Source organism: Octopus sinensis, linkage group LG3 (assembly GCF_006345805.1).
Source record: "Octopus sinensis linkage group LG3, ASM634580v1, whole genome shotgun sequence".
NCBI lineage: Eukaryota > Metazoa > Mollusca > Cephalopoda > Octopoda > Octopodidae > Octopus > Octopus sinensis.
In genome coordinates this window covers 47,648,482-47,658,481 of record NC_042999.1, presented here as the reverse complement: position 1 = coordinate 47,658,481, position 10,000 = coordinate 47,648,482, and the positions used below count along the sequence as shown (strand labels likewise).

At 34.2% G+C, this 10,000-nt stretch overlaps 1 protein-coding gene across 3 annotated transcripts in view; it reads left to right on the top strand.

The window, feature by feature from the left end:
- The window catches only part of LOC115209272 (neuronal acetylcholine receptor subunit alpha-10), a 1,238,615-nt gene that overhangs the window by 607,832 nt on the left and 620,783 nt on the right, over positions 1-10,000 (top strand). The gene's annotated exons all lie outside the window — the stretch shown is intronic.

Genomic DNA, 10,000 nt, shown 5'->3' with positions numbered 1-10,000 from the left:
TATAATTTGACATCAGTTTTTAATATATACGTTCAATTATTCACATCTGGTAAAATACCATCACTGAGATAATTTCAATACATAATGTGCACACAAACACGTAACCGCATTCAGAGTTACATGAGCTTACACACCACACACAAATATGTACTTATGTATATATATATATATATATATATATATATATATATATATATATACACACACACACAAATATGCATATACATACATACAAATATATATATATATATATATATATATATTATATATATATATATATATATATATATGTTTTATATTTATACAGAATATTTGCACATATATGTATGTAATAGCATAATACAGGAATTGATAAGAACTTTAATTATATTTCTCAAAATTATGTGAAGCAACAGTGCACTTTATCGAATATACTCTAATTCGGCTATGTATGTGTAACAACATTTTAATATTCATGTAACGTGAATGTTTAAATGCTGCTCAGTACCACATTAAAATTTGTTTGCAGAGTGGGATTTGAAACGATCATGCGGGATATGAAATGCTTTAGAATATGTACTAAAAAGATAAGTTTAAAATATATATAATTAATATTTGAATTATTACTTATAATTTCAGATTCAGCTCATTTGTGCATATTCAGCTCTTGGCCTAAATTTCCGCTGTCCAGATTGACACGTTCATATTATTCTTATACATGACACCGTTAGAGCGTCTGACAAGGCGACTTAAATAACTTAGTTACTGAGCGTAAGATTATGATTCCATATCGCTGAGCTGTCAACCTTTCATCTCTCCTGAGTAAATGAAATAAAGTATGATTTAGTAAGTAGCCGATGGAATCCACTTACCCACTTTCGTCACCATTGTTTGCCTTGCGCCTGAATTATAAACCATTATTATTATAACTCGTTAACAGTTTCATTTCGAGATCGGTAACACTATCTTTCAATGCTTGACAATACAAATACCTACCTACCTACATGCATACATACATATATACATGCCTACATACATACATTGATATTTAGGTATGCATGCAGATAAGTAGGTAGGTATTTATATTGTCAAGCATTGAAAGATAGTGTTACCGATCACGAAAGGAAACTGTTAACGAGTTATAATAATAATGGTTTATAATTCAGGCACAAGGCCAACAATGGTGACGAAAGTGGGTAAGTGGATTCCATCGGCTATTTATTAAATCATACTTTATTTCATTTACTCAGGTGAGATGAAAGGTTGACATCTCAGCGATATGGAATCATAATCTTACGCGCAATAACTAAGTTACTTAAGTCGTCTTGTGAGACGCTCTAACGGTGTCATGTATAAGAATAATATGAACGTATTTCGTTCTGAGTTCAAATTCCGCCGAGGTCAACTTTGCCTTTTATCCTTTCTGGGTCGATAAATTAAGTACCAGTTACGCACTGGGGTCGACGTAATCGACTTAATCCCTTTGTCCTTGTTTGTCCTCTCTGTATTTAGCCCCTTCTGTCTGTTTAAAATAAGGCGTAGGTAGGTAGGTAGGTAGGTATGTATGTATATATATATAATATATATATATATATATATATATATATATGTGTGTGTGTGTGTGTGTGTATGTATATATATTTACATATATCTATATCTACCTATATCTATCTATCTATCTATCTATCTATCTATCTATCTATCTAGGTAGATAGATTAATCGATAGATAGATAATGTGCATTTGGGATTAAGGAAATCAAAAGAGTTAAACATTATCAGTCACAGATACACAGTGTATGCATTTGTATATGCTATGTTGCTAGCGTCTAGGGAAAACTTCCTATACAACACGCAGTCTTAAAGCTCACTGAATGTCCTAGGCCAGGGTAGAGAACTCACCCCAAAGAGAGCTACAATGATAGATATCAATATTTCACTAGTATTATATCTCTTTGGAACGCTGTACTCGACACCACTCAAAACGAAATGAATCCCCGCTCTTAGACATATATGTGACGATAGTGTAAAATCAATTTGCTTATATGATGTGCTATAGCCCATGTGAAGCAAAATTCTTCTTAAGAACACTGAATCTCCCAGTTAAGTCCAGACAAATGTTTCCGGGATGAGTAAAAGGGATAGATTTTGTTATTTCGGTGTTATTGTAGCTCCTCGGTACCATGGAAGGAATTAAAATTTTGCTGCGCCATCACAGTTCGGTCGCTCCTTTCACTCACTCTTTCACCATCTCTTTCTTTTGCTTCTCTTTCGCTATCTACTAATATATTCTTCCAGCATAAAAGAAGAAAGTACTGCACGAGAGCGATTATGCTGATATCATTACACACCACTTCATCTCTTAATATGAGATAACACACATCTGGCAAAATAGTATAGACTTGTTAACAACATTCGTTCTTTGCATTCAGCTCCAATTCATTTCGACTATACACATTACAAATGCAAGTACAGAAGCAGTTTATTTTCCTCTAAGATTCAGCAATGTAGAGAATTATTACAGGGTATGTTCGATTCTCGTTGTCCTTGAATTTAAATAAATGTAATTTATTTATCCTTACTCTCTTAACTTTTTTTTTGTTATCTTTTTCACTGAAGGTTAAATTCATGTTTTTACAGTAGAAGATTCGGTTTAATCATGCATTTTTAATTAAGAATGCCTTAGCCTTTAGTTCAAATTATATACTGGAGTTAGTGACATAAATTAAAATATAATAGTGAAATATTCCTCATTACAATTAACTATTTCCTTTTCAAGTTTCCCGTGTGTTTAATTTTTATTACTCTCTGTATGCTCACGTAAATTTCATGGATCAATCGTAGATTAAGTCGGTACAGACTGATAATTATATTATCTACTACTGCAAGAAAGAAAAAAATGTTAACCCTGGCATAACTGGAATTGAGAAAACAGCATATCCTAAATGCGTCATCGCCAATCCTAATTTTAGCTCTATACATACAGAATACTATAATCAGTTCTAAACAAGTTTCTATTAGTTCACTCCAGATACTTAACTGATAACATATCTTCCTTTAGGCTATGTATAATTAAGCTATGTAAGTGTGTGTATTAATGTAATATCTTACTGGTTATTTTAGCTGTTGGAAACTAATTATATTGTGTTTTCTGCGTTGTGTAGAGTATTCTTTACCGAATATATCAAAATCTTTTCAATCTACTTTCATTGGGATATATTTATATCTTGGAAAATGCTGTACTTACAAAATAAACATAATCAAAACCAAGTAATGCGAAATTTATAAAGAGCACAGGTTAAGCAGCTGATCTGGACAATAAACGTCGATAAGAATTTAGAAAAAATAGTTCATCGTAGTACATGTTCAGTACAGTTATTTAACAATTCTCTCTGAGATATAAGTGCTGGCGCCAGAATGATCGTTAAAATGTTAACGACAAACAAAGATGAAACATCTTTTCTTGCAACAGTGCCACACGCACGCTAATTTGTTCAGGGATATTACTTTCAAGATTTACTGCAATGGTTACGAAATTAATGGTATCTGTTGTATTCGAAAATACAATGTTGTTTCGATATACACACCACAACACAAATACATTCAAATATAAAATAGAAGGGAACTATTTTCTAAAGAAAACAGAAGAAACAATTAAAAATAGAAGAATGTTATATAAAATATTATCTCCGCAAATACATAAGCAACTGTAAAATGTGATAGAGAGATACATCTTTTTATAGTTTAGATTAAGAACACCATATAGTGAGCCACGCCATAGAAACAACTGCTTCCTAAAAGGAAAAGTCTTTACAAAATCAAATCTTCTTGGGTGGTATATCTATATATATATATATGTGTGTGTGTGTGTGTCTGTGTACATGCACATATATATATACAAGCACAGAAAGACATATAGATATATACATGTGTGTGTGTGAATGAGAACATGAGACAGAGAGAGAGGGAAACAGAGAGTGTGGGGGGATAGAGGGAGATTATGTAGGCGAGCTGTTAGAAATTTTAGGGACATCGGGAAAATGTATCGTGATAGTCTTCGTTCTCTTCACATTCTGATTTCAATTCTGGAGGATGTCAGCTGGGGGTGGGGGCGCTAAATATATAGTGTGTATTATGTATTTGGGTCAAGGGTTCCTAGGTGCTTATATATCTTCATGGATAGCAATTCAGCAAATAGATATCTAAAGAGAACACTACTTTAAAAATAAGGGTGTAAATATTTTTGAAAATTACATATCAGGCGGGCTAAAATTTAAGAAACAGTATATATATATATATATATATAATATACATACTAAAACAATTTAGTTAAATCTTGCTGGCAGTTTTATTATTATCAATATTATTATTTATTTCATTATTATTATTATTATTATTATTATTATTATATTATTATTATTATTATTATTATTATTATTATTATTATCATTACTTTATATTATTTTTTATTATTATTATTATTATTTCTAATAACAAAGATATCTTCATATATATATATATATATATATATATATATTATAATATATAATTGGTGAATTGAAGAAATGGAGCTGAACGCAGATTGAACAGAAATCGTTTTATTTCATTCTACACGTGTTTCGAAAGGCACAAATTACCAAAATCCGACTTAACCTTAATAGCGACTCAACTGCCCTTACCATAAGCCTTCCACTAATTTGAAGTATGTCAGTGTCTCTCAAATCATGCCAAAACCGTAACAGACAATTTGGTTAAAAACATCTCTCTAAGATTGTCTGGCTTGTCCGCCAGTGCCGATATTTTATGCAGAAAGCGGAATTTTATAACGCCGCACTATCCAAGGCCGGTTATAGGCAGAAGGTAATTTATATTGATCGGCTCTTCCGATGCCATCATTCGGTCATCAGGATAGGGCCGTATATAATAACATTAACTTTTAAGTAAGGACGGGAGCGCGGCGGATGCCGGGGTAGTCGCTCCCGCATTTAATTTAGCGAACAAGGATAATTATCGGTCCGGGAGGTCTTACACTAACCCAGACCCGTTATTCATCCGAGAATCACCCACCCGAATGCGAGAGCTGGCGTCCCGACCCATCACACTGATAGGAATAAGCATATATGGTTTGTAATCCCCTTTGGTAAGCAGATTAGAACTAACCTCCCCCTCATGTTAGACAAGCCATCGCCAATAACTTCCCCAGAAATTCCAAATATTACTCCACGGTTAACTCACATGAAGTTAGGATAGCTTTCTCCAACACTAAAAACCTCGCCCAGATAATCGCCTCCCATAATAATAGGCTACTTACTAAGACCCTATCACCTTTTCCGGAGGCACAACCTCTTCCGCTCCCGGTTTAATGCTCAGTAGGAATAATTATAGTAGTAATAATGATATGAGAGCCAGTACAGTGACACATAATCTCAGCTCCAGCCAGGGAGTACCCACTAGGGGTATAGTTATAATAGGGGTGTTGTGGTTGACGGTAACAATGGGAGTAGGGTAGAGAGCCCCAATAGCATCCCCAGCATCATTTCCCGCAATAGCAGCACCACGGGCAGTAGCAATGACAGCACTCTGATAGATAGTGGAGATCAGGGGTTGTTATTCCTATAGTTAATAGTGACGTAGTGGAAAATAGGTAGTAAGCGGCTGCAGGTCTCGGAACGAATATAGTGACAGGAACGCAGTTCTATTTTCAGAAACCAATCCTAGCAGATTAAGATTCACGTCGGCGAACTCCAAGATCAAAAACGCCGTCTACCAATGCAGGTTTACACGGACTCAGATGTCTTCACTTATGTAGGGGCATCATCCTCAGATTGTCTTTGCGTGTCTCCAACCATTACAAACTTTTCGGGATGTGAACAAGCGCCAGAACCACGGGACTCAGTAAGCTAATATGGCGACTGAAGGATACGAACTTAAGCTATAGGCTGGAATGGTCAATTTTGTCGGTGGCCCTCCCATTTGATAGGGGCAGAAGACAGTGCAACCTTTGTGTCTCCGAACTCTTCCATATTTTGTTTGCCAGAGGCCGGATGGTAAACGGGCTCTTACAGTCGGCTTTTCGATGCCCCCATTGGCGGCGTACACTTATCTGGCTTTTAAATAGCGTTTATAAATAATACCGGCACCCATAGCCCTTGGTAACAAATTCTGAAATAGCCTTTAAGATATCTACGATTAACCACTGCAAGGGAATTACTCCTGTAAGACAAACGGGGCTTGGTTTTTTCACAGCGGGGGGTTTCCTTGACAAGGCAGGCTTAGATGAACACACACACACATAAAACATAATATATATATATTTTTTTTCTTTCTGCCACCCAACGGTTATCACGGCAGTAGCCACTGACAGCCGAACGATCAAACGCACACACGTACACAAAAAATGTTTTCTACCCTACGCCAACACACACATATATAGAACAGTATACACACACACACGTCTCTAAGTAGATTTTTTCTCGCCCCTTATAAACATCCAATATTCCTTAAATAGTCAGAACTTTATTCTCGGTCACAAAGAACATCTATACACCCACCCACATGATTGACCGATGCCTGACCCGTTGAATTCTTCAGCCACCGGTTCTCAACATACACTGATAAACAGTTCGCCATGGGCTCTTAGGAGCATAGTTCGATTTGTTTTGTTTTTGCTCCGCCTCTGTTTGTTTTTGTTTTCCAACGGATTTCCTTTTTCCTTCTGAAGAGAAAGACACAATATGGTCCCATTATTCAATCGGATTTTGGTAATTTGTGCCTTTCGAAACACGTGTAGAATGAAATAAAACGATTTCTGTTCAATCTGCGTTCAGCTCCATTTCTTCAATTCACAATAATGTTTTAATTTCAATTATCCGCACCAACGCACGGTTGCAACGCCAGATGGTTGTACCTCCAACCGTGCTGTTTACTGCTGTGATTTTGCTACTAAGGTATCGGTTAAACTTTTGATTAATCTACTACAAGATTATTCATCTTTCTATTTCACATAATATATCTATATATATATATATATATATATATATATATATATATATATATATATGAATGTTCTGAATGTGTATATACAATCACAGACTCATTTAAATATATTACTTAATTACAGGTAAAGTTCATAAGTTCCGTCGTCGTCATGTATATCCCACATTTTGCAGCGTATTTTATGACCCTGAACCAAAGATTTCCGTATTAAATGCAAGCCCTTTCATCGGGTGAAACCATAGCGTTATTTTTCTACCTCTCATAATGATTTCTTGCCAGGGATATCAGTGTGGTTTGACATTGCCTTCCCCAACTGAGTGACTGATATGCTACAATAAAACTCAACACTCCTTCGAATACCCTTGTCGTTTGTCCTGCTAGGTGTCCAGACACTCTCCTCAGAAGACTAGTCAGTCAGTCGGATCGGGGATCTGGTTTAGTGGTCGAACACTTGACCTTAGAGGTGTACATACATAATCAATTATATAGCAGAAACCATATGCGTAGCGAATATGACGAAAGAAATAAACGAACGATGTACGTTACACTTAGAAATTAATTAAACAATACGAGTAATAATGAAAAATAAAAAGCTGAGCCCAGTATACAAAATTTAGTTTGAAGTGAGATTTAAAGGTACGTTGAACGTTGCATCCAACCTAATGGTAGTAGAATATTTCATTTTATTGTTATTATCGGTAATGTTCATCCGAAGGTATTCGAATGTGTCAGACATTGAAGCACTAGGAAAATTGAAGGGTTATTTTTAAATGTGTTACATTATGCTTTTAGATAATTTCACGAGAACAGGCTAAGGAAGCAATAATTAATGCTTCACAGAAATTCACAATACAAATAAATAACAAATACAAAGAGATTGCTTGAAAATGCAATAATCGCGAGGATTTCGTGATCACACGTTCATTAAAACAAATTTTTAATATTTAGATATTACACTAAACAATAGTTACTTAAAATTACAGAGCTAATTCACACAATATCGCATTAATTGATGAGCTCCCAGTAACGTTACAACAAAGATATATTATTTATTTATATATTTATGATACATTTCAGTCTTAATTACTCTATTCGTTCGCCGATGTTAATACAAATATCAGCAGAGATATTGCAGAAAATGATTAGATTCATTGTTAAGATTACGTGCACTCTCCAAGTGAATCATTACAGTTCACGCTATATATATATATATATATATATATATATATATATATATATATTTATCTATATATATAATATATATATTTAATATATTATATATATATATATATATATATATATATATTTTATATATATATATATATAGGTTATGTATGTATGTATATATATAGTATGTATATATATATATTTATATGTATATATATATAATTATATTATATATATATATATATTATATATATATATATATATATATATATATATATGTATATGTTATATGTATACATATACATATACAACACCTACACAAACATATATGCTTGCATATGGTTATGTTTGTGTCCGTGTGTACTTGTATATGCACTGTTTCTTTATTTTCACATATATTAACTCTTACCAATGCATACAGACGAACATGTATACATATTTTCTTAATATATACATATATATGTTCTCTTGTGCACATTTCTATAAGCGTTTTATCTGCAAATGATAAGGGTGTGCATGTATTCATCGTCTCTTAGCAACCCTTACCTTTACTCTTTACTCTTTTGTTTCAGTCATTTGACTGTGGCCATGCTGGAGCACCGCCTTTAGTCGAGCAAATCGACCCCAGGACCTATTCTTTGTAAGCCTAGTATTTATTCTAGCGGTCTTTTTTGCCGAATCGCTAAGTTACGGGGAGGCAAACACCCAGCATCGGTTGTCAAGCTATGTTGGGGGGAAAAACGCAGACACACAAATATATGAACACATACATACATATATACGACGGGCTTCTTTCTGTTTCCGTCTACCAAATCCACTCACAAGGCTTTGGTCGGCCCGGGGCTATAGTAGAATACACTTGCCCAAGGTGCCATGCAGTGAGACTGAACCCGGTCCCAAGTGCTTCTGTCTTAATAGCTGTATGTCTTTCAGACTGTATATTTTAGTTGTCAGTGCATTTGTGAATTCTCATTGATAATGTGTTTGAGCATTTAAATTTATATACACAAGTCGCCTTTCATTTCAGAATGAACATACTCTTAAATATACACACTTACACATGCAGATATCACATATTCAAACACCACTACCATCAGCAATGTATTTTACAGGTGATATTTATAACATACGTATGGATTGGTTGAGGTGATTTGTTGCGGTTCATTTTTGTCTTTCTTTTTTGAGGTTTATGCTTCTGTTTTCACTACTTTCTTGCGTATATTCTTCTCCTCAATATATATATAATATATATATATATATATATATATATATAATATATATATACATACATAACAATACATACAAACATGCATGGACTTGACAGAGCATACATACATACATGCATATATACAAACACACATTCCTACATATATACATATATAGGATGTCGGTAACCACATTTCTAAGTTGTTGGCTATCACCAACATTGTTTACGGCAATGCAGACGACCTTGGAATAACTTACAAAATTTTTGTTTCCATATGAAACTTCAGATTCAGCAGTTAAGCTGATTACACTCGTCGACAGATCGACCTCGACCAAATATTGTAGAAATATTTTCGAAACCTATTTGAAATAATTCAAATGTTGATTTATATAACCATATGTGCATGTATATATCTGTGTGTGCTTCTGTGTGTATACAGACATTCGCATGGGCACGCACGCACACAGACATACACACACACACACACACATACACACACATACTCATACATACACAATGTTATGATATAATACGAAATTTTTTCTTTACCTCGTAAGGACTTTCATATGAAGTATGCCTCATTAAAAGAGGCATAATGCACGATGTTGTTCCAAAAACACCCCTTTCTTTCAGCCATTTCCGAACTGGTAAAG